Source organism: Lissotriton helveticus, chromosome 1_1, assembly GCF_964261635.1.
Source record: "Lissotriton helveticus chromosome 1_1, aLisHel1.1, whole genome shotgun sequence".
Lineage (NCBI taxonomy): Eukaryota > Metazoa > Chordata > Amphibia > Caudata > Salamandridae > Lissotriton > Lissotriton helveticus.
Genome location: NC_136057.1, coordinates 825,940,111 through 825,967,203, shown reverse-complemented (window position 1 = coordinate 825,967,203; position 27,093 = coordinate 825,940,111).

The following is a 27,093-nucleotide window of genomic DNA, read 5'->3' as shown; positions in this document are numbered from 1 at the left end:
GAGTGGTGTACTTCTTTTGCTCGTAATGTACACAGTGTTCTGTCATCTCAGTTTGCTTTCCCCTCTGTCATGTAGCGGATCCTGGGTAAATATACCGGCTTCTGTACAGCCAGTACCTTTCAACCCTACCGCCAAACTGCTTACTGCCTGTTACCATAGTGACGGTTCATTGAAGACTTAACTGAGCGCACAAGTCTCAAGTTCACAATACAATGTTGCTAATCCAAAGAGCAAGTGTGCTGAACTTTTTTTAAATGTTCATAGGAACAGTTATTCTCAGCTACAGACTCTGGTAAAGAGCTGGTAAAGAGTTAGCCTCAGTATTATACTCCTAGTCATAACCATCATTTCTACTTTTTTAAATCTTCTCTAAGCATGTGATTATCACACTAAATAATAGTGAAATGTTGTCAGAAAAAGAAGACATACACTCAGTTTTTTTTAATTAACTTTTATTAAAACAAAAACAAATAAATAGAAACGTAGCTGTAACATAACAGTATAATGAACAAAATGTGAGATGGACTCCAATGGTAGGAGCGTAGGTAACCTGCAAAACAAAAATGAAAATAAGTCTTTCAAATTAGATCGATGTGATTGAATTAGGTGAGAGATTACATCTTTACGAAAGGCAAGATCGTTTTTCTCACATGCAGACTCAGAGTAGTGCAAACCTACCCCTCCCTCAGAATCACCCTCAACAGGAGTCTGTAGGGCAGCGCTGCTTGTAGGCTTAGGCCTATCTTATGGTATAGATGGTATTTAAAATGAGACAGAGATGTGGCTGAATGAGGTCAAAGATCACAAGTTACCATAACACTTCGCAATATTGCTTATTCGCACGTGTGCAGTGTGCCTGATACATCCCACTCCTCTCATAGGCCCACACTTAAGAGGTATCTGTAGGGAAGTGCTTGCTGGGTCAGTTCTATAGTATGGTCCAGCAGGTCTTTAAAATGATTCAGAGATTATACAGAATTAGGTGAGAGATCACATCATTATGCAGGACAATATCATTTATTTGCAGTGCGTTTAATTGGAGGCATTGTGTATGTAGGACACTCTGCTTACCTTTTGAAAACACTGTTTTCAGCAGAGCTCACAACTTGAAGTCTGCTTTGGTTCTATACTGCAGACTGTATTAAATTCAGCCTTGATTTATTTATGTGCAGAGTAAACAGCAGGGTCCATAACTTGAAAAGAGAAACAATGTAATTGAGAGGGAGAGAGAGAAAGGGAGAAAAAACGACGTTGAGAGTGTGAGAGATAGAAACTAATAGATGGAACAGGAGAGGAAGTGTTGATACAGGAGAAAATCTTCATAGCTCACCTTTTTGCCTCCGGTGTGTGTCCAACCACGTGCCGGTTCATAGTGCACCTTCAAGTTTAGTGATCTGAAAGATAGTATAGAGTTATTAATAGCAGAGTACATACAACTGCACACGTATATTTCTGTGTTATGCATTTGGACACTCGGGATACTGTATTACATCAACTTCCACTGGAAGGAGGTATTTGTGCGCTCTTTTTCTCCCATAATACTATACCCATACACTCCAACTGCATGGGGTTGAGTTCTCATTACTGACTGTTGCACCCCATTAACTCCCAGTGTCTGGAGGTGAGTGCCCTTTCTTGCGCACTCAGACAGTTGCAACCTATCCACTCCCTCTTCCCGGAGGTAATTGTACATTCGTACAAAGTCAACTTGCTGCACACTATCCAGTCTCTCCGCCCACAGGTGACTTCTCGTTGCTTCGGAAACAAGCTTATTTGCTCACCTTGTGCCATTGGCGTGATTCAAAGAGGGTCCACCATGTGTCGAAGAAGCCTTCTTATCCGTTGTTACGATGGCCACGCATCATCGCAGAATCCTCAAACATTGAGCTTTGGAAGTGTTGGGGGAACGCCAATTTGTGAAACACAACTTGTTAGATAAAAAGGAAGATAAGATTGTGAGTCATTTCTTTATCAAAGTGAGAGAGTGACTGAGAAGAATATTCGCAGCTCGCCTTTCTGTCACCGGTGTGTCTTCACCACGTGCCATGACATAGTGCACCTTGAAGCTCTACATCTAAAATATAGTAAAAGAAAGATGTTATGATTGGTAATTGTTACTATTTTAATGTGGAGAAGAATAACATCGCCCTTTCACACACCTTCTCTCCCGCATTAAAAATACAACTATTTGTATGTACAGTTCCAACTTGTTTAATGGGCTTCGATTTATGAAGAATTAGTAGAGTAGTAATGTTTTCCATCTGGTTATAGAAAACAAGTGGTGCGCAGTGATCCACGTGGTTTCAATCATCACGAGCGACGGACTTTTGACCGAGTATAAAAACTAGGACTGCGTACGCCTGAATCGCTGCGTCGCCTTTTTGTATCCAGTCTGCTACACCCAATCTACTCCCTCGACTGCACACCCAGGCCTCACTGCTCACCTTTTCGCTGACAGGGTATGTTCTACATCATGCAGTCCCGCTCTGCCACCAAGAAGTATCACATTTGCTGCTGAGTCTTCATATCACTATGGCAAAGGACATACTCGTGCAGCTATCTTTATCGCAGGTCCCTCACCCGCTCAGTCCTTGCGGTACCACTAACTCAGTGACCAAAGAGGCCCCGTACAGGGTGGTGGGCCTCCTGTTTGGTTGTTTGGGCCTACATACGGTGTCCGAACCACCAGGACGGGCCATCACAGTCCTTGTGATGGGAGCAACTCTAGAATGGCGTAGAGCACATGCACCCCGTCTTTTTTATTGGTAGGGTCACGTGTTTTGTGATGCATGTGCTGGATGGGTGTGGTGTGGGTGTATACCAGCCATGAGGGAGTGTGTTTGTGCCGTTCTGACAACTAGACCAGGAACTAATAAATCATTTAGCGTTGTTGTGTTTTCCTGGAAGCATAAGCGTGGTGGGCTGGAGTGACGTATGGCAGTGCTGCGTGAGAATGTGAACGATGACCCCAGAGCTATGAGCGTGGCTCCGTCGTGAGCTATATAAGAAATAAACCGAGTTGGGTATCTGTGTTGTTGTGCTACCGTCACCCGGGTCTTAATTGTAAATGTGTCATTATGTCTGTAAAGTCCCACAACATGGCCACCATGGAAGGTACGGGGAATCACTAATCCTACATTTATCCATAGTTGCACACATAAAAGATGGTGGACATAACTCATTTCTGCGAATATAAATGTTTGTTGTACATTCAGTGGAGTGTTGTAGCTGTAGTAATACAGGGCTATGAAAGCTTTAGGTTGCAGTTTTTGGCACATGAAGGGCAGCTAATATATGTATATATATATAAACGTATGTGGTCATTCGGGTATACTGTCAAACTTGGTGCTGGAAATCAGTGTTCGAGGCTCGGAGTTGCGTCTACATCCTGTTATTGTAGAGAAATGACGTAATCTACGCGTGTCTGAAAATGTACTGTGAATACGGTGCTCATGTAAATTGCTGATATAGTTTTGGGTCGCGTTTGCGTAATATAAATATGCTAAAAAAAAAATCGAGCAATAGCACACAGTTAGAAATGTACAATACACGTTGTTTGCAGTATTGTAATGATCCAGTTTGTACATTCATATTTGTAGAATGAGCAAGAGAAAGTTATATAATCTACGTTTTTGTTACTGGCAAAGGTAAGATGGTTGCATACTCTATTTACAGCACAGTATAATGTGGTAGGGTAGCATTTTACAAACATAATAAATACGCAGACACAGATAGATAGTTGAAGTGGGTACGGGAACGTGTGCTCGACTCCATTTTATTACGTTGCTGTTCATAACAAGTAGAATAGTAATCATGATATCATAAACAGATATTCAAGTGTAAACGGTTTATGACTTCTGCTGTACAAAGGTAGGAGCACTATATGTGAAATAATATTCGGAAGATTCTATCGTAAAGGGTTCATGAATTGTGGTGCACTGAGGTAGGGGTGGTTTGTGTGTAGACTGCAATGATGCGTGGTTGAGGCAGACCGCACTGGTAAGAATGTCTTTTGACTACTGATTTTTGTCTGAATAAGGCCAGTGGCGATTATTTATGGTGTACTGACTTAGTGGTACGTCTGGTGTTTAGCGTGTGCTCACCCTGCGGTGATGCGTGGTCTGAACGGGCTACACTCAAAGCATTGACTGTTGCATACTGGACTGAATGAACTTTGAGGGGAAAAAAAACTACCATCGATGGTTATCAAATGCTCTGCAAACTAGGTCTACTGGCTGCTCCCCATAACAAATTAAACAATTGCACTTCATGCAGTGCATTTTAACTTTCTCAAAATGGGACCTATGTCTGGTGGCGATGTTGACAGTGATGCCCCAGAGGTACTTGGTATTGCCGGTGGTGGAGGTATATTTTGGCACAGTCTTATCCATTCTCTGTGAGCATAGTTCACAGGATGCAGGGATTTGAGGTGCTTTCGCTTACTAGCAGTGCCACAGGAGTATTTTTTGTCTCTGCCTTAAATAAATCGAGGCTGAATTCAATGCTGTCAGTAGTATAGATTCAAGTTGTGAACCCTACTGTCCGCAGTGTACATGGAAGGCAGTCGTTAGCACAGCTATAGAAAAAAGCTTTTTTCACTTATTTTAACAAAGTCTAAATACATACAGTATAATTGTCTCAGCATTAAGTAAATCAAGGCTGAAGTCCCTACTGTCTGTAGTGTAGATGCAAAGCTGTGGTGCACTGAGGTAGGGGCGGTTTGCATGGAGACTGCGATGATGCGTGGTTGCGGCAGACCGCACTGGTAAGAATGTGTTTTGACTACTGATTTTTGCCTTAATAAGGCCACGTGGCGATTATTTATGGTGTACGGAGTTAGTGGTATGTCTGGTGTTTAGAGTGTGCTCACCCTGCGGTGATGCGTGGTCTGAACGGGCTACACTCAAAGCGTTGACTGTTGCATACTGGACTGAAAAGTTGTGAACCCTACTGTCCGTAGTGTACATGGAAGGCAGTCGTTAGCACAGTTATAGAAGAAAGCTTTTTTCACTTATTTTAACAAAGTCTAAATACATACAGTATAATTGTCTCTGCATTAAGTAAATCAAGGCTGAAGTCCCTACTGTCTGTAGTGTAGATGCAAAGCTGAATTCAAGTTGTAAACCCTGCTGTCAGCAGTGTATACTGTCATTAAGTGTGCCTTTGCACACACAGTGTGAAGTTTAATATTCTATTAAATCTATAAGTGATATAAAAGAAGTTTTTGAAGGAAGGCTACTAAAGGGATATTGTGTAGGTTTGATAGGTGTTATACTTAGTTTGGTTTGCACTGAGTTAGTGGCACCTGAAAAAACAAGGTTCTGTGGAGCCTGCGATGATGCGTGGTCTGGGCAGGCCGTACTGATAGGAATGTTTTTTGTCTTGGAAATTCTGCCTTAGTAAGGCCACGTGGCAGTGATTTTTGGTGCACTGAGTTACTAGTACCTTTGGCGCTTAGCTTGTACGCGTATCCTGCGATGAAGCGTGGTCAGAGGGGTGGCACGATGCAATTGGAGTAATGTCTTTTGTCAATTGAATTCTGCATGAATTCTATTTAAAAGTGATAGTATGCCTCATTGCTGACATAAAACTGTTCACTCTTCTTTGCGATTATTTATGGTCAGTAGGGAATTCAGCCTTGATTTATTTAATGCAGAGACAATTGTACTGTATGTGTTCAGATTTTGTTAAAATAAGTGACAAAAATAATTCGTCGATATCTGTGCTGACCACTGCCTTCGATCTACAGTGCAGACAGCAGGATTCACAACATGAATTCAGCTTTGGATCTATGCTATGGACAGCATGAAATTTAGCCTTGATTTTTTTAAGGTAGAGATAATTGTACTCTATGTCCTCAGATTGTGTTAAAGGATACGACAAAAAGAATTTCTTGATGTCTGTGCTGACTAGTGCCTTCGATCTACATTGTGAGGGCTCACGATTCAGGTGGAATGGCGAATGCACATGACGCATTCCAGTAGGCAAGAGACATTTTACCAATGCGACCTGCCCGAACCACGAATCATCGCAGGGTGCGCACACGCTGAGTTCTTCAGGTACCACTAACTCACTGCACCACAAGTCATCTCCCCGTGACCTTATTAAGGCAAAATTCTCTAGGTACAAAACATTGCTCCCAGGGCAGCCTGCCCAGACCACGCATCACTGCAGACTATGTACATGCTCAGTACCAAAGGTACTGCTAACTCAGTGCACCATAATTCATCGCCACGTGGCCATATGCAGGCAGAATTCAACAGACAAAAGACATTGGTCCGAATGCGGCCCCCATGGACAATGCATTATCGCAGGGTATGTACAAGCTCAGCGCCAAAGATACTACTAACTTAGTGCAGTGTGGATGCAAAGCTGAATTCAAGTTGTGAACCCTGCTGTCTGTAGTGTAGATCTAAGGCAGTAGTCGACACAAACATCGAGGAATGCTTTTTTGTCACATACTTTAACAAAATCTGAGGACTGAGTACAATTATCTCTGCCTTAAATAAATCGAGACTGAATTCAATGTTGTCTGTAGTACTGATGAGAAACTGGTATCAAGTTGTAAACTCTACTGACCGCAGTGTAGATCGAAGGCAGTAGTCAGTACAGACATTGAGGAATGTTTTTTGTCGCATCCTTTAACAAAATCTGCGACTGAGTACAATTGTCTCTGCCTTAAATATATCGAGATTGAATTCAATGTTGTTTGTAGTACTAATGCGAAACTGGTATCAAGTTGTAAACTCTACTGACCGCACTGTAGATCGAAGGCAATAGTCAGCACAGACATCGACGAATAATTTTTGTCACTTATTTTAACAAAGCTGAGGACATAGAGTACGATTGTTTCTGCCTTACATAAATCAATGCTAATTTCAATGCTGTCAGTAGTGTAGATCCAAAGCTGAATTCAAGTTGTGAACCCTGCTGTCCGAAGTGTAGATCGAAGGCAGTAGTTGATACAGACATAAGTCTGCGGTACTGTGGCGCTGAGTTCGCAATGGGCCTGCATCGAGGAGGCACGCGGTCATGGTGGCAGCCACATGGCAGAGTGAGGACCTTCGCTGTGGCAGAGTCTTTTCTCTTTGCAGAAGTGAACCACTAGGCTAATTATTTATACTATTACGCTGGAGTTTCGTACATTGGACCAGCCTATTCCACTTCTGCTTCACGGGGGGAGACAACACAGCTACATGACCGAGATATTCCCCAGAGTCTGAGATAATATAGTTGCGTCCACTGTGCAGTACACTACACGTATCAATAGTATATCTACACAGGAAAAAATGTTGGGTTTGTATAGGGAGTTGTGTATAGCATATCACCGGTAGTGTTAGCATTGTGTACATTATTGTTGATGTGCGTGTTTCTTCCCTTATACATAGTTAGTTGCCACATCTCTGAACATTGAGCTAGTGTGCTGTTGAGGGGATATAATATTTTGGGAAGGTCCATCGTCCTGTTTGCACTGCCTGTGAGGTAGTAGAGGGGGAGGGGTCAGGAGGGGTGGTTCTAGTGGTGTTGGCGCTAGCATTTGTGATTTTGTTGGGTGTTGGAAGTGCATCATTAGTACCTCTATTATATATTTGTCTTGAGATATGGGTGTGAGTTGGATGTAATTCACACAGTACATAGTCGACGTCCTTACACTGATTAAATGTTGATATTAATTTGTTAGTGGTAAATGGAACTATCGCCTGTTTTTTTAGGTAGCATTGTAGATTTGGTTTGTTCATAAAAGTATGGGAAGTGGTGTTTTTTTTGTTTCTTTTCTACGAGAATGCCTAGTTTGTATATTATTAACATTAGTTGTGGTTCTGGTTTGTAGCGATTTTCTTGGAGGAAGGAATACATGGAAGAGTGGTAATATTTGCAGTTTTTACTACGTTGAGAACAGGATGATAAACAGATATGCTTAATGAACATTATAATTAGGAATTATCATTTAAAAAACTTTGAAATTCACTGAACACCCTTAGGGTTCAGGCAGATTATAGTTAGGAATTCGCATTTAAAATACCTTAGAAATTCACTGAAAAAAACATAGGTTTCAGGGGTGTTATAGTTAGCTGGACATTTCACTTGTACACAACCATTGAAATTCCTCCGTTATAGTTAGTTGTACTAACTGTAACTTTCGCCCCCGCAATCCACTTGTGATGATGTCACATATTACATCATTCATGCATGGTCAGTGACATCACTGATGACATCTCAAATGACATCACTGATGACATCACTGATGACATCATCCACATGACAATCAGATACACCTCATAGTACACTAGTATAACCTTTCATCACTCACTGTAAAATACAGAGAACCATATTTGAATCCATTGACACAGCAATATAAGTATCTAAAAACCCACTCAGTGATTCCTAGATCTACACACACATCTAATCAATTACCTATAGGTTCACTCATACAGGTTGTCAATGATCAATAGAACACTATCAAATATACTTATACACCTATATTGACATTAGACACCAGCACAGATCCTATTCAGTTATGCAGTCATCCTACTCACTTTCGCAAACAATGTATCATATTTACATTTACTCAGCTACACACTTATACAAATAGCACTTCATTTATTCATATAGATGGTAACTCATACTTAGTGCGTTATGAAATTACTATTACAAGTATACAGTTATCTATACAGTCACTCATGCAATTAATGGGACTTATGTATATTTATTTGTATACCACAACTGTCACATACACTGCCTGTTATTTTTTCTACTTTGTTGGACATGTACCATTGACAAATATATTTGCTCATCACCACACACATAAAGATCTTCACTCACCCAAAGAACTATTATAAGACATAGTCTTAACGTCATATATCTACTGAATTAACTATTCATATATCTTTGGGCAGTCACAGATCCCCCACCGAACCACACACACATTCACTCTCCCATACAAATAGTCAGTTAACTAATCAATAACTAATATAGACTTTCACATAGCTAGTAACTAACTGGTGTAGCAGTTTACACAACAACTGACAAAGTAATTCAGATATTCACACAGTTTAGTCTCTATCCAATATATTTAGTGAGACACTCTAAATTAGTCAAATAAACAGTCAAACACACAGCTACTAAAGCCTCCCTCAAGATAGGTATATATCCACGGATTCCTAAATGCAGATTTCTATATATATAATACATATTTAAATAAGAAACCAAACCACATTCACTGGATGATGTCATCAGTGATGTCATTTGAGATGTCATCAGTGATGTCACTGACCATGTCATGAATGATGTAATATGTGACATCATCACCAGTGGATTGAGGGCTCAAGAGTTACAGTTAGTACAACTAACTATAACTGAGGAATTTCAAAGGTTTTGTACGAGTGAAATGTCCAGCTAACTATAATACCCCTGAAACCTATGCTTTTTTCTGTGAATTTCCAAGGTTTTTTAAATGCTAATTCCTAACTATAACCTGCCTGAAACCTATGTTTTTTTCAGTAAAAAAAAATATATATATATGTATGAGAGGAAAAGGTTCTGCCTACCAGCTCCTCTCCTCACGGGGATCGTTGTGAGTCCCGGGCGTCAGGACCCGGTTTTAGACGTCAGAAAATCCCACCAGTAGTTCCAGGGTGGAAAAGAAGACTCGCGCACCAGGGCTAGTTTTTGCAAAGGTGTTTAGTTAATGGCCATTAATTAAACACCTTTGCTAAAACTAACCCTGGTGTGCGAGTCTTCTTTTCCACCCTTGAACTGATGGTGGGATTTTCTGACATATATATATATATATACATATATATATATATATATGCTGGCAGTGCGTCCCTGCGGTTGGACCACACCGGTACAGATTGCAGAAAACCCCTCCAAAGGAAAGAATCAGCCGCACATCACCAGCGAAGCTTACATCCCTCATTTATTCATCAAAACGGCAATCCTTACATGTTTCGTTCTCAACTCGAACTTCCTCAGAGGTGAGCCGCCACCGACCACCACCCTCAGAGGCACCCTGATCTACCGACCCCCGGGACCACGCACACGATTCAGCGAGGACATCGCCGACTTCGTCAGCCCGCACGCTCTCCCCTCCGCCGACTACATCCTCCTGGGGGACCTCAACTTCCACCTGGAGAACAACAACGACCGCAACACCATCAGCCTGCTCGACAACCTCGACAACCTCGGACTCAAGCAACTGGTGACCACCCCCACCCACCTCGCCGGACACACACTCGACGCCGTCTTCTCATCCAGCAAAGACGTCACCTTCAGCCACGCCACAGAACTCCACTGGACGGACCACAGCTGCGTCCACTTCACCTTCAGAAGAACGACGATCCACCACCACCAGCAACAGGTTGCTCGAAGAAGCTGGAACAAGATCACAGCCGACCAGCTCACCGCTTCCCTGAGCCAGCACCCTCCCGCCAACTCAGCGAACCCCAGCCAGGCCGCCGACAACCTCACGAAATGGATCAACGACTGCGCGGACGAACTCGCCCCTCTGAGAACCCCACCCAGCAGATCCTGCAGCAGAAAAACACCATGGTTCACCGACGAACTCAAGAGCTCCAAGAAGAACTGTCGAGCCCTCGAGAAAGCCTGGAGAAGGGAACCAACGACGGACAACATGACCACCCTCAAGCTCGCCACCCGGAAGCACCACCAACTGATCCGCGCCACCAAGAAAAATGCATACAAGGACCGGCTGGACAACAACGCACACAACTGCAAGGAACTCTTCAACATCGTGAAAGAGCTATCCAACCCCAACGCCGGAAACAATGACATCACCCCGTCGCAAGAACTCTGCAACTCCCTCGCGTCCTACTTCCACAACAAGATCACGGACATACACAACAGCTTCAACAACCAACCAACGCAAGCCACAACCGCAACGACGCCACCCACCACCACCCTCCGCACCTGGACCCCGATCAGCACCGAAGACACCATCCGCACCATGAACTCCATCCATTCCGGATCTCCGACTGACCCCTGCCCTCACCACGTCTTCAACAAAGCCGACGCTGTCCTCGCACCCCACCTACGGGACATCATCAACACCTCCTTCGACTCCGCCACCTTCCCTGAGAGCTGGAAGCACGCCGAACTCAGCGCTCTCCTCAAGAAACCCACAGCAGACCCCACCGACCTCAAGAACTACCGTCCCATCTCGCTCCTCCCGTTCCCGGCCAAAGTCATCGAGAAGACCGTCAACAAACAGCTGGCCGCCTTCCTCGAGACGAATGGATCCCTCGACCCCTCACAGTCCGGCTTCCGAGCGAACCACAGCACCGAGACCGCCCTCATCGCCGCCACCGACGACCTTCGAACTCTGATGGACAACGGAGAAACAGCGGCCCTCATCCTCCTGGACCTCTCCGCGGCTTTCGACACTGTCTGCCACCGCACCCTAGTACAGCGCCTCAGCAACATCGGAATCCAGGAGAAGGCACTGGAATGGATCACCTCCTTCCTCGACGGAAAAACACAAAGAGTCCGCCTACCACCGTACAAGTCAGAGGCCACCAAAGTCATCTGCGGCGTCCCTCAAGGATCCTCACTGAGCCCCACCCTCTTCAACGTCTACATGAGCCCCCTCGCGGCCATCGCACGCCAACACAACCTCAACATAATCTCCTACGCTGACGACACCCAGCTGATCCTCTCCCTGACCAACGACCCCGCCACCGCCAGAGCCAACCTGCACGAAGGGATGAGAGACGTAGCCGAATGGATGACGACCAGCCGCCTGAAACTGAACTCAGACAAGACGGAGGTCCTCATCCTGGGCTCCACGCCCTCCGCCTGGGACGACTCCTGGTGGCCCCCCGCCCTGGGCACCGCGCCCAAACCGACGGACCACGCACGCAACCTGGGCTTCATCCTGGACTCCTCCCTCTCCATGACCAGACAAGTCAACGCCGTCTCCTCGTCATGCTTCAACATCCTGCGCATGCTACGTAAGATCTTCCGGTGGATCCCCACCGAGACGAGGAAGACGGTCACCCAAGCCCTCGTCACCAGCCGACTGGACTACGGCAACGCCCTCTACGCCGGAACCACTGCCAAACTCCAGAAGAGACTCCAGCGGATCCAGAACACCTCGGCGAGACTCATCCTCGACATCCCCCGACGCAGCCACATCTCTGGACACCTGAGAGATCTGCACTGGCTCCCGGTCAACAAGAGAATCACCTTCCGTCTCCTCACCCACGCACACAAAGCCCTACACGACCAAGGCCCGAGCTACCTCAACAACCGGATCAACTTCTACACTCCCAAGCGCCTCCTCAGATCAACCAACCACGCCCTCGCCGCCGTCCCCCGCATCCGAAGAGCGACAACAGGAGGAAGGTCCTTCTCCTACCTGGCCGCCAAGACCTGGAACTCACTTCCCACCAATCTGCGCCTGACCCAAGACCACCTCTCCTTCAGGAAGAAGCTCAAGACCTGGCTGTTCGAGCAGTAGCGGCACCCCCCCCCCCTCCCAGCGCCTTGAGACCCTACGGGTGAGTAGTGCGCTCTACAAATGACCTGATTGATTGATTGATTGACTGCTTCCATAATTGTAAGTGGAACCACATGTTTATTTCCTTAATTAATAGTTTTGTCCTCGGTGGACCGCCCCTAATGGCTCGTGGTGCTTTCTGGTAACTGTGGTTCTTTAATTAAACATTGTTTTGAAACCCTCCAATGGGTGTTTGTTGCAAGTCAATTTTTGTTGCTGCAGGATGTAAAGTTCGCTGTGCCCCGAGAAATCCACTTTTCGGGTTTCCCATGGAACCAAGCCAAAGTCTGTCTTTGGCATCACCAGCCTACCCTTGTCACTCTCGTGTTCACAAAACAAGGTCCATCTTCGGGCAGGCTCCGGCGTACTTGCTGGCAGTGCGTCGCAGCGGTTGGACCACACCGGTACAGATTGCAGAAAACCCCTCCAAAGGAAAGAATCAGCCGCACATCACCAGCGAAGCTTACATCCCTCATTTATTCAGCAAAATGGCAATCCTTACATGTTTCGTTCTCAACTCGAACTTCCTCAGAGGTGCGCCGTGACTGCTTCCATAATTGTAAGTGGAACCACATGTTTATTTCCTTAATTAATAGTTTTGTCCTCGGTGGACCGCCCCTAATGGCTCGTGGTGCTTTCTGGTAACTGTGGTTCTTTAATTAAACATTGTTTTGAAACCCTCCAATGGGTGTTTGTTGCAAGTCAATTTTTGTTGCTGCAGGATGTAAAGTTCGCTGTGCCCCGAGAAATCCACTTTTCGGGTTTCCCATGGAACAAAGCCAAAGTCTGTCTTTGGCGTCACCAGCCTACCCTTGTCACTCTCGTGTTCACAAAACAAGGTCCATCTTCGGGCAAGCTCCGGCGTACTTGCTGGCAGTGCGTCGCTGCGGTTGGACCACACCGGTACAGATTGCAGAAGACCCCTCCAAAGGAAAGAATCAGCCGCACATCACCAGCGAAGCTTACATCCCTCATTTATTCAGCAAAACGGCAATCCTTACATGTTTCGTGACATCAATTGCCCAAAGATGCCCTTTAAAAGCATTTCCAGACCTACCCCATTCAAAGTGCCTAAGTCAAAGTGCCTAAGTCATTTCCACCACAGTGCACAATTATAATGTCAGGGTCAGGGTGTGGTAAATGCATAAAGGATTTTACCAATGGAATCAATTGGTGACTCCTCAATCCTCTCTGTCCAATCCATATAATATCCACATTTGGTAATTCAAGTTTGTAAATACCTCTGTTAGCTGCGTATTTTTTACTCCAGTGGACATAGCTATGACCCACAAACCAGACGTTTGTCATTTTGAAGGTTGATGCGCTTCTAGTCAGATGAGTGGTGGAAATGAAATGGCAGCTTGTAAATATGCCTCTCTTTTTTGTATATTCTATCTCAATTTATGCCATTAAATAAAACCTTTAAACATCTCTCACGGCATTTCATATTCTTGTCTGGGTGCCAATTTTATTATTCTGCATGCATTTTCTGCTTGAACCCATGTGAAACATTGCATCAAGAAGGCATTCAGATGTGTCACACATATTTCTAAAATCCTATTAATCTGCCTAAGATCACACTGTGAGTGAAGCTTGATATAATGAGCAACTAGAATGCTAACATTCAGAATTTATGGCAAATGTGTGACACATCTGAATACCTTCTTGATGGAACCAAAGTAAACAAGGATTGAAAATGCAATAGATCTCGCCTTCAGTGTCATACATACTGTTGGCAGAGACAGACATGGTACATTATATCTAAAATCCTACTAATCTGCCTAAGATCACACTGTAAGTGAAGCTTGATTCACCCATCATTGTAATCTTAGGCAGAGTCACACACACTGTTGGCAGAGACACACATGGTACAGTATATTTAAAATCCTATTAATCTGCCTAAGATCACACTGTGACTGAAGCTTGATATAATGAGCAACTAGAGTGCTAACATTCAGAATTTATGGCAAATGTGTGACACATCTGAATGCCTTCTTGATGGAGCCAAAGTAAACAAGCATTGAAAATGCAATAGATTTGGTGTGATGTTAGGCACATGTCCATCATATTACATGTAATCTACCATCTCTTTCTCTGCAAGCAGTATGTGTGTCTCTGCTCATATTATTTCAAAGTATGTACAGGCCAAAAACAGACCACCTATATATAAACAAGACATAAAAATTAATTAGTTAATCGTTTTTGACAGAAAGCAAAGCACATGTAATGTAAATGAGCCTTTTGTTTTATACTAGTGTTTATATTGTTTACTTATTGTAATTGATGTGTAATATGTTTGTAGTGGTCTATAATATGTTATTTTTTCTACACTACAGATTATAATCATCTATACAAACAAACTAAAAGATGCCTTCTAAAGAAAGAAGAGAAAAAATCCCTAAAAGAAAATAAGGACTAAGGAAAAAGAAAATCAACAACCAACCAAAATAAAATCTTCAGAGAAAAAGAAAAATGCTCCTGGTAAGCAAACAAAAATTTTTCTCAGAAAGGTATTGAAATGCCAAGAAAAAAAAAGTTTTTTTAGAAAGAACAATGAAACACCTGTAATTTCAAAGAAAACGGGATGTCTTTCTAAAAATGTTAGATCGGTAGAAGGAGATGATATTTTGCATACCAAAAGAAGAAGCAAGCAATTTTCTGAAATACGTAGACAAATGTTTTACAACAGAATAGTATCAAATTTATTAAAAAATGTAAAAAGGTATAAAAAAAAGACAGCTTTTTACAAGAAAAAAAAACATAGTTAAGATTGTGGATGAAGCATTTAAAGTGAAAAATAAATTGTTTAGTTTAGTAATGAATAGAATTCGTACACTTGATAAAGTAATCAATGTGTTCAAATCAAAATGTAAGTGGAGGAGAGTAATTAATCGAACTAATTTCTGTGATGTTTTTTCTGGAGAATGGAAGCATAGTTCAAGTTCTGAGCCATTTTTTAATGAAGAAAGTTACTTTCAGGATAATGATTTGGTGCATGCAGTTGACACCAGTGGTCGAGCATATGAGGTGAAGGACGGTTGTCGGTTGAAAAAGAAGAGATCGTGCCTAGATATACAGAAGAGGTGTTAGCTGATGACGTTTTAGGGAGATGTCCTAAGGCTCCAGTGTATACACGGAATTGTAGTAGTATTTGTAGTGTCCGACAGGAATCAATTGATTTGTTTCGCACTTTCTTACGGATTATACTAAGAAAAGTGTGAAACAAAAAATGAAAATTTTACAAGAGTTACATCCTTGTAGAGTGAGAGAAAAAACAGGGTTGCAAGGGCATTCACTGGCTTGTCTTTCAAGAAAAGTATGTCAGAGTGTTTTTCACCATTTTAGGATGTTAGCAGTGCATCATAATAAAGTGAGGAAATTAGTGAGAAGGTTGTACTATGCAAAAAGTCCAGCACTTAAACTAAAACAGTTAAACAATGCTCTTTTGCATGGAACTGAATTAGATGTCAAAAACATTTGTGATGAAATTGAGTTGAGTTACTTTGGTGAAAAAGAGGTTAGTGCAGAAATTGATACAGTAATAGAAGGTAATGTAGAAGAGAATGTAGAGATTTTAAGTACAGAAAAATTTGAAAATGAAATTATAAAGTTTAAAGTGAATTCAAGTGAAAGGCCTAATTTTTCGTGTGTTTGTTGTCGACAGACTCATTATAAGCATCACACTAGATTAGTTGATTTATATGTAAAAAGCGAAAAGATAAATAATAATGAATGGAAGGATTTTGCAACTTATTTGTTGGTTGAAAATTGTTTTGATTTGGGCTATGATCAACGTATTTGTACAAATTGCTATAATAAATTAAATGAAAACAAAATGCCTGCTAGAGCTATTCATAATAATCTGGAGTTGGTAGACATTACTTCTGAATTGATGGATTTAAATACCTATGAGTCTATTCTGATTCAATGTGTGCATCCTTTTCAGGCTAATGTTCGCATGGAGCCTAAGACAGGGAAATTGCTTCAGATTTACAGAGAGGATTAAAGGGAAGAGTTGTTTATTTGCCTCTAGATTTTAAGAAAAATATTGATACAATTGGTGTTGAAAAAGTAGAAGAGGAACCTCTGGTTATTCTAGTTAATGGTGTTCCGACAAAAAGTAAGAAAATCTGGCAAGAATTAGTGGATGTTAGAAAAGTCAAAAAGGAAACGTTGTATCTGGTAAAAAATAATCAGTACTATAAAAATGTGTATGTGGGAGAAGAGGAAAGAACTGTACAAGACGACACTGATGTCTCTGCTGGACAAATAGAAAAAGTTGTTGTCTCTAGAAGTGAAGAAATTTACGAACATTATAGTGTTCATCCATTGCATTCCAAAGAAGTAATGGGGAATGCTATTGACTTGTTTCAGATGAAAAAAGCTGAACGAAGTCCCATTAGTGTATGGGAAGAAAGTTTAGAAGCTTGCTGTTTTACACAGTTATTTCCAACAGGTGAAGGTGGACGATATGACGACCGACCTGTTCAAATTCCTGCATCTGAATCCCGGACTTCAAGATTATATGCAGAAGATCCAAGGTTTTGTCAATGCATTCCATATTTGTTCCATCTACTGTTTGAGAGTGACTTGTCTGGACTTTCCTATGCAGTAAACCATATACTGAAAAGTGGAGCACATCTACAAAATGTTTCGGCAAGGGATTTTATGGATAAAGTCAAACTACAAGACAGTGTTTTGGAATCTCAGCTAATTATTCTCATGGCATGTCAGCGTGGTACTAAAGAGTATTGGTACCGTCGTCATGGCGAATTGAAATGTATGCTAGGAAACCTAGGAACTCCTACATGGTTCCTCACTCTTAGCTGTGCTGAGTATGCTTGGGAAGACTTACTTGAATTTCTACGAGAGGCAAATAAAAACATTGAAAATATTGAATACAAGACACCTGGAGAACTGTGCTCTTTGGATCCAGTTAATGTATGCAGATATTTCAATCATAGGTTTGAAGCTATGATGTCTTTTATTACAAACAAAAAAAATCCTCCGCTTGGAGAGGTGTTGGATTTCTTTTGGAGAAAGAAGTATCAAGCAAGAGGTGCTCCTCATATAAATATGCTGCTATGGATTACAGATGCACCTAAATTTGCAACAGATTCAGATGAGAAAGTGATGAATTTCATTGAGCAGTATTCTACATGTGCTGTTCCAAAACGTACAGAAGAAAACAATTTAAGACACCAAGTTTTACGCTTTCAAAGTCATCGTTGTGGGAAATACTGTCGTCGAAAATACTAATCCAAGGACAAATTCTATACGAAATGTCGTTTTGCATTTCCACGTCCAGTAACATTGAAAGGAAGAGTGAATAATTTGATGTCTTCTCTGCGACATACTGTGACAAGGAAATCACCCAAAAATACATACAACTTAAGAAGAATTGAGTGTGAGAAGTTGGCCTGGTATATGATGCTCACTAGTTCTAGTGATCACCTTGTACCATGCCAAGCAACCCTTATGGTGCAGGTTGTAAAGTCAACCTTATAGACAAGCTATCCTAGGGGTAGCATGGACTAAGCAGTCTTAGGCTAAACTCTGTAAAGGCATGTGAAGCAAGCTGTTTTACCATACACAATCCCTTGAATACCAAATGAAAGGACACCACACAGATATATATTGAAAATATATATAGATGTATTTCTACAAATAACCCTGATACTCTTTATGAGCACAGAAGCAAATGCGTTAAAACAAAACACAGTTTAAATATACATACGTTGCACAATTATGGATGAGCCCTAGGGGCCACCTAAACCATATACTAAAATAGTGGTATAAGAACCACTATGGGGAAAGTGAAGAGGCCTAGGGCCTGGGGAATCGCTGGAGCTGTTCAAGACTAGCAGTGAAGAAGTCGGGAAAGGCCCGCGGGACTCGGGTGCAGTGCGGAAAGTGCACGCATTACCAATGCAATGTCAATGGTGCGTAAAAGTTACAAAGTTAGTTATTAAGGAGCCTTCCGAGTGACCTAGAAGGATGAAACTTTAGACACAGACACTAGAGGTGTATACCAGTGTGGGAACACCGGCGTTGCTGAGTTACCTCACCCACAGGAAGCGGGTGCACAGGGTCGAAGTAGTGTCGGGTTTCGTCACGCAGGTCGATGTTGCTTGGAGCTGAAGATGCTGCAGGCGGCTCGATGTGAAGAGTTCCGGTGGATCCAAGGGTGGATCTGAAGAGGTGAAGACCTGTAAGCAGAGGGGACAATGTTCAAAGTCACTAGCCAGTGACTACCGTGGAACCAGGAAGGAACCAGGCGATGTCGGGCGCAAACAGGTGATGTCGTGAAGATTGTCTCTGCAGCCATGTGGACACGAAGAGGTCAAGGACGTCCAGAAGTCGGTCACGAGCTGTCCCACGGAGTCTCTCGCTGATGCCGGTGTCGGCAACTTGATTGGATCAAACAGGCCTTGGCTAAAGCAAGCCACGCAGGAAGTGATTCAAGCTTCTCACTCGGACCAGCAAGGTCAGAGTGGCTGCTCCTTTTCAGGGGAGCATGGGCCAATCTAGAGCAACCAGACCAGTGGTGTAGTTTGTCGTTTTCATCGCCAAGATGGCCGCTAGCCACGTGGCAAGTGGCCGGGATGGCGCGCCGAGTGGCACGGTGCAAAAGGGCCCCACGCAGATCGTGGAGAAGCTGGGGGCTGATCTTAGGTGCAATGGCTGCTCGAGATTGGGGCTTCTCAAACCCCAAAGCACAGTGTCGAGGGTGCCTCGGATACTGCGCAGTCAGCTTCTCGGGGGTCTTTCAAGAGGTCCGGTCCCACGTCTCTCGGTGCCTCCACGGGTCCCTTCTTTGCAGGGACTGTGGATCGGGCTGTGAGAAGTCTGGGAGTCTGAGTCTTGTCAGGCTTTGGGCTTGGGCGCCGGCGGGAGGCAGCGGCAAAGCAGACGTCGAGTTGCTGGATGGTGCCTGTGTTCACAGGGTGGCCACTCCTAGGCCACAAGGGAGATGCTCTTCAGTCTTCTGTGCAGCAGAATGTCGAAGTCCAGTCGTCTTCTTAGTTTCAAGTTGATTCAGGATGATCTGAAGTCTCAGGACACAGCTCCCACTCTTATTCGAATCTGGGTGGCCGGATCACCTACTAGGTCCCTCCTCTGGGTGGGACCAGGAAGGGGAGTGGTTACACCCCCTTTCCTTTGTCCAGTTTCGCGCCAGGACTGGGTCTGGAAGGCCCCAGCACCGGTTTGAACTGGCCTATGCACAGGGACACCTTGTGTGCCCCAGGCATGTCTGATTCCATTCAGCCCTGTCCTACCCAATACACAAAATCCTGTCTGGGGTGGTGCTAGCACCTCCCAAGGCAGGAAACCCTTTGTCCAAGCTGCCCTCGCTGGAAGGACTCCCAGCAGCAGGAGGTCAGACTTGTGTCTGTGGTGGCAGCATCCATTTTGTGATGCTGAGGCTCTGTTTAACTTTAACCGGGGATCAGGTTAGGTACATGTCGTGTCCCTCTAGAAGGGTGGAATGCTACCCCCGTCACCAGAACTGGCGAGGGGGTAGTATTCCAATTCGTATGACACCTTACTCGACATGTTTTGATAAAGCCAAACCAAAGATAGCATTTAACCGCGAGGTTCATAATGCACTTAAGAGTATATGGTATGGCAGTATCATGAAACAGCTAAAGGACATGGTTCCGACAGCTGCAGACAGGCTCAGCTTATGCCAGAGCACTATCTCACATATTCCCAAGCACTCTGCCTCCAGGATTGATGAGGCCTTCCATAGGAGTGGCTGATAGGGACATATGTGTCCATTTTAGGTTAGGTATAGGTATACTATACCTAAGTAAGGGGTGGTTACACCGCCTTACCCCAGCTGAGTGATCAGCCAGTTGTGTCCAATATGGAGGCCAGGCCAGGGGTGGCACAATACATGCTGCAGCCCCTGGTAGGCCTTGGAAGCACCTATGCCCTGGGTACCTGGGTACACTGTTACAGGGGCCAATAAGGTGAACCAGTTCCAATGTCGTTATGCACCTAAAGTTCATGGGTAACAATTTAGAGAGAGACCAGCAGGCTGTGGGTCTGATTAGCAGGCCCACAGCCACATTAAATCATAAACCAGTGAAGCAAAAAGCAAAAATTTGGGGTGACCATAGGATAGCAGACCCTACTCTCCTACACCACCCCCCCCCAAACGCAAGGACATTAGACTAACCTTGACCAGTTGTGTCTTCATGTTCTAAGTGGAAGTACCTGGAGAGACCATCTGCATTACCATGGTCAGTCCCTGGGCGGTGCTCCACTGTAAAGTCCATCCCCTGTAGGGAAATGGACCACCTGAGCATTTTGGGGTTTTCACCCTTCATCTGATTAAGCCATAAGAGGGGCTTATGGTCAGTCTGAATCTTGAAGTGAGTGCCAAACAAGTATGGTCTCAACTTCTTCAGGGCCCACACCACAGCAAAGGCCTCCCTCTCAATGGCTGACCAACGTTTCTCTCTGGGGGTCAGCCTTCTGCTAATAAAAGCAATGGGCTGGTCTTGACCATCTACATTAAGTTGTGAAAGCACAGCTCCCACTCCCAACTCAGAAGCATCTGTTTGGACAATAAACTCTCTTGAGTAGTCAGGACTCTTCCGGATAGGTGCAGAGCACATGGCCTTCTTCAGGTCATCAAATGCCTTTTGACAGTATTCTGTCCACTGAACCTTTTTGGGCATCTTCTTGGATGTCAGATCATTAAGAGGAGTCACAATGGACCCATAGTTCTTAACAAATTTCCTGTAGTACCCAGTAAGGCCCAAGAAAGCTCTGACCTGAGTCTGGGTAGTTGGAGGAGTCCAGTCCTTTATGGTCTGAATCTTACTCTCCAGTGGTTGAACTTGGCCTCCACCCACAAGGTGGCCCAAGTACACAACCTTACTCTGCTCTATCTGGCACTTGGTTGCCTTGATAGTGAGGCCTGCCTTTTGCAGAGCCTCTAGCACTTCCTTCAGGTGGACCAGGTGATCCTCCCAGGTGGAGCTAAAGACAGCAATATCATCCAGATATGCTGCACAAAAGTCATCCAACCCAGTAAGGACTTGATTCACCAACCTTTGGAAGGTGGCAGGTGCATTTTTCAAACCAAAGGGCATCACCACAAACTGGTAATGCCCACTGGGGGTAGAAAATGCTGTCTTGGTTTTATACTCCTCAGCTAACCTGATTTGCCAGTAGCCAGCTGTCAAGTCAAATGTGCTCAAATACTTGGCAGAAGCCAATTCGTCTATGAGCTCATCTGCCCTTGGAATTGGGTGTGCATCTGTCCTGGTGACAGCATTGAGTCCTCTGTAATCCACACAGAACCTCATCTCTCTCTTTCCATCCTAGGTGTGAGGTTTGGGAACCAGAACCACTGGGCTAGCCCAGGGGCTCTCTGAAGGCTCAATGACACCTAACTCCAGCATCTTTTGCACCTCAGCCTTGATACAGTCTCTGACATGGTCAGGCTGCCTGTAGATTTTGTTCTTTACAGGAAGACTATCACCAGTGTCCACCACATGGGTACACCAGTTAGTCTGACTGGGTGTCAGGGAGAACATATGTCGGTATGACTGCAAAACCTGTCTACAGTCATGTTGCTGATGTTCAGTGAGGCTGCCATCTAAGGCCACACCATCAACTGAGCCATCCTCAGGATTCTGAGTCAGCAGGTCTGGGAGAGGGTCACTCTCTTCCTCCTGCCCCTTATCTGTAGCCATGAGCAAGCCCATGTCTCTCCTGTCAACATATGCTTTCAGCCTGTTAACACGGAGCACCCTGTGGGGGCTCCTGGGAGTTCCAAGGTCCACCAAGTAGGTAACCTCTCCCTTTTTCTCAAGGATTGTATGGGGTCCAGACCATTTGTCTTGGAGTGCTGCTGGGGCCACTGGCTCCAACACCCATACCTTCTGTCCAGGCTGGTACTCGGTCAGGACAGCCTTTTGGTCATGCCAGGCTTTCTGTAATTCCTGGCTAGCCTCAAGGTTTTTGGATGCCTTCTCCATATACTCAGCCATCCTGGAGCGGAGACCAAGTACATAGTCCACTATGTCTTGCTTGGGCTTTTTGAGAGGTAACTCCCATCCTTCCCTCACCAGACATAGGGGTCCTCTTACAGGGTGCCCAAACAACAATTCAAAAGGGCTGAAGCCAACACCTTTTTGTGGGACCTCTCTGTAAGCAAACAGAAGGCAGGGCAGAAGGATATCCCATCTTCGCCTGAGCTTCTCAGGTAATCCTTTGATCATGCCCTTTAGGGTCTTGTTGAATCTCTCAACAATCCCATTGCATTGTGGATGATAGGGAGTGGTGAACTTGTAGTTGACACCACACTCCTTCCACATAGCTGTCAAGTATCCTGACATGAAGTTTGCACCTCTATCAGATACTACCTCCTTAGGAAACCCCACTCTGGAGAAAACTCCAAGTAAGGCCCTGGCCACAACAGGAGCTGTTGTGGTCCTAAGTGGAATTGCTTCTGGGTACCTGGTGGCATGGTCCACCACCACCAGTATGAATCTGTGCCCAGATGCTGTAGGGGGATCCATTGGTCCCACAATGTCAATCCCTACCCTTTCAAAGGGCACCCCCACCACAGGTAGTGGTATTAGGGGGGCCTTTGTGGTACCACCTGCTTTGCCACTTGCTTGGCAGGTTACACAGGAGCGACAAAACTCCTTTGTATCTTCTGACATGTGAGGCCAGTGAAAGTGACAGACAAGTCTGTCCCATGTTTTGTTCTGGCCTAGGTGTCCTGCTAAGGGAATATCGTGTGCCAAGGTAAGAAGGAAGCCCCTAAATTGCAGAGGTATGACCAACCTCCTGGTTGTACCAGGCTTGGGGTCTCTACCCTCTGAATAAAGGAGACCATCATCCCAATAAACCTTATGGGTACCTTGAGCATTCCCAGCAGCCTCAGCAGCAGCCTGCTGTCTGAGGGGTTCAAGAGAAGGACAGGATAACTGAGCCTGCCCCAAGTCTGCCCTAGAAGGTCCCCCTGTCCCCAGAAACTCAACCTGATCAGGTTCAAGCTCTAGAGGGACAGTTCCTTCAGGGGTCTCAGAATCATCTTCCTGTGAAGGCTGATCCTCACTTGTAGGCATTTGGGAAGGCACAGCCTTTACCCTCCTGTTCCTTGTCTTGGAAGGCACTTGGTCCATTGTTCCAGGATCCAAGACCTGAGGTTCAGAGAGGCACTTTTTGGCCTGTGACCTGGTCACAGCAAGGACATGTGATGATATCCCTAACATCTCTGCATGAGTCCTGTACTCAACTTCTGACCATAGAGAACTGTCCATGTCATTGCCCAACAAACATTCTACTGGGAGCTCAGCACTAACCACAACTCTTTTTAGGCCAGTTACCCCTCCCCAGGAAAAGTTCACAATTGCCACACTATGTGTAGTAGTGACATTGCTGGCATTGGTCACCAGGTAATTATCACCTGGTATGTACTGTCCAGGGTCCACAAAGCTAGGCGTCACCATAGTGACACTGGCACATGTGTCCCTGTATGCTTGAGCCACTTTTTCATTAATCAGAGGTGTCTGTCTGTACTTGCCCAAATTATTGGGACTGACAGCAGGGGAAAAATCAATCTCCCCATCACAAATCAGAACAGCCTGTGTGGGGATTCTGACTAGGTCAGAATCTCCCTCAGTTCCCAAGGTGATACCCACTACCCCCTTAGTCTGTGGACCAACACTGCCAACTGTACTAGTGGGTGCAGGTGCCTTAGGGGCTGCAGTGTTGGGGGCTCCACCCTTTTTACAATCACTTGTCCAGTGAGTGGTGTTTTTGCAAAAGCTACACCAGGGTTTTCTTTGACCTTCTTTCTTCTTCTTCTTGGAAGTTTGGGACCCACCCTCAGGATTAGTTTGGGGCCCTGTTGAAGACTTCTGGTCTTTAGCTTTCTGCTCCCCACCCTTCTGGTCTGTTTTCTTTTGGTCACCACCCTGGTTCTGGTTCTGGTTCTTTTGCTTAACTCTGGTTCTAACCCATTTGTCGGCCCTCTTTCCCAATTCTTGGGGAGAGGTTAGATCTGAGTCAACCAAATGTAGATGCAACTGCTGGTTCTGACGGTTATTTAAAATCTGTTCTCTCATAAGCAAATTGTACAATCCTTCATAGTCTGTAACCTTAATTTCCAGCAACCAGCCCTCCAGAGCCTTAGTGGCACATTCAACAAATTCAGACCAGTCCTGAGTCTGTGTCTTCTGGGTATCTCTGAACATTAACATGTACTGTTCAGTGGTTAAGCCTAACCCATCAATCAGAGCACTCTTCAGGACCAGGTAGTTTCTAGAATCCCCATCACTAACTGTGAGGAGTCTGTCACTGCCTCTACCTTCAAAGGAGAGCCACAAGATTGCTGCCCATTGATCTTGAGGGACCTGCTGTACTTTGCAAGCTCTCTCAAGTGCAGTCATCAATTTGTGGATATCATCCCCAACTTTGTAGGGGGGCACAATCTTACTCAGGTTTCTATTGTCATAGGACCTGTCTTTATCCTTAGGGATAGTGCTGCCACCAGTGGATCCTAATTCACTCTCTCTAGGCTGCCTTGCTCTAGCAATTTTCTCTTTGGCCAGGGCAACTTCTAATTCTTGCTTCTGGATCCTGAGTTCAGCCTCTCTCATTTTGGCCTCATGTTCCCTTCTCTGAGGGCTAGTCAGCTCCCTTCTGGAGTTGCCATGAGAACGTCTAGAAACATGGGAAGTATTGGATTCACCTGAGGGATTCCTCCTCCTCCTATGCTCCTGGTTAAGTCCATTTGGGGGTCTGAAGGGGTTGGACCCACCTTCAGTCCCAAATAAGCTTAAGTTAGCCTGGTTAAGCCTGCTGACTAACACCTGGCTATTTCTCTCATCATCAGACCCACTTTCTTCCTCCTCCTCCTCTTCTTCCTCATCCTCTGGCTGAGTATCTCCAGTGACCTGGCCTTCCTCATCTATGTGGATAACAGGGGCAGGGGCATCAGTGTTTTCTTCTTCAGAAGGAGAACCTCCATCACCAGTCCCTGAGGGGCCTGGTTTAGAGTTCTTTAGAGCTTCAGACTGGTCTAAAAGCTCTCTGAGGTGTCCTGCTGTAGGAGTAGGACCTGTTTTGATTCCTCTCATGGAACACAGTTGCCTCAGTTCCTTAAAAGGAAAGATAGCAAATTTGGATGGTGCCCTTGGAGGGTCACTCTCAACAGAGATGGGTCCAGTGGATCCCTCTGCTCCAGACATTGCTCTAGTGTGGAGGATGTGTTGCAATCTACCTACACTTGTGTTTTCCTACCAAACCTATCTAGTAGTTGTAGTCAGGGTGTGCTACTCCCTATCCTCTACAACAACTAAGTTCAGTAGAACTTAAGTATACTAGTCTTGTTTTAGTGTACCTATCAGGTACCTGTATGATCTTTCAAATGATACTCTCAAAGATTGTAATGGTAAAACAACAGCAAGCTCAAATCCCAATCCGCTGCTCACCAATGTGAGAAGTTGGCCTGGTATATGATGCTCACTAGTTCTAGTGATCACCTTGTACCATGCCAAGCAACCCTTATGGTGCAGGTTGTAAAGTCAACCTTATAGACAAGCTATCCTAGGGGTAGCATGGACTAAGCAGTCTTAGGCTAAACTCTGTAAAGGCATGTGAAGCAAGCTGTTTTACCATACAGAATCCCTTGAATACCAAATGAAAGGATACCACACAGATATATATTGAAAATATATATAGATTTATTTCTACAAATAACCCTGATACTCTTTATGAGCACAGAAGCAAATGCGTTAAAACAAAACACAGTTTAAATATACATAAGTTGCACAATTATGGATGAGCCCTAGGGGCCACCTAAACCATATACTAAAATAGTGGTATAAGAACCACTATGGGGAAAGTGAAGAGGCCTAGGGCCTGGGGAATCGCTGGAGCTGTTCGGGACTAGCAGTGAAGAAGTCGGGAAAGGCCCGCGGGACTCGGGTGCAGTGCAGAAAGTGCACGCATTACCAATGCAATGTCAATGGTGCGTAAAAGTTACAAAGTTAGTTATTAAGGAACCTTCCGAGTGACCTAGAAGGATGAAACTTTAGACACAGACACTAGAGGTGTATACCAGTGTGGGAACACCGGTGTTGCTGAGTTACCTCACCCACAGGAAGCGGGTGCACAGGGTCGAAGTAGTGTCGGGTTTCGTCACGCAGGTCGATGGTGCTTGGAGCTGAAGATGCTGCAGGCGGCTCGATGTGAAGAGTTCCGGTGGATCCAAGGGTGGATCTGAAGAGGTGAAGACCTGAAAGCAGATGGGACAATGTTCAAAGTCACTAGCCAGTGACTACCATGGAACCAGGAAGGAACCAGGCGATATCGGGCGCAAACAGGTGATGTCGTGAAGATTGTCTCTGCAGCCACGTAGACACGAAGAAGTCAAGGATGTCCAGGAGTCGGTCACGAGCTGTCCCACGTAGGCTCTCGCTGATGGCCGTGTCGGCAACTTGATTGGAGTAACCAGGCCTTGGCTAAAGCAAGCCACACAGGAAGTGATTCAAGCTTCTCACCCGGACCAGCAAGGTCAGAGAGGCTGCTCCTTTTCAGGG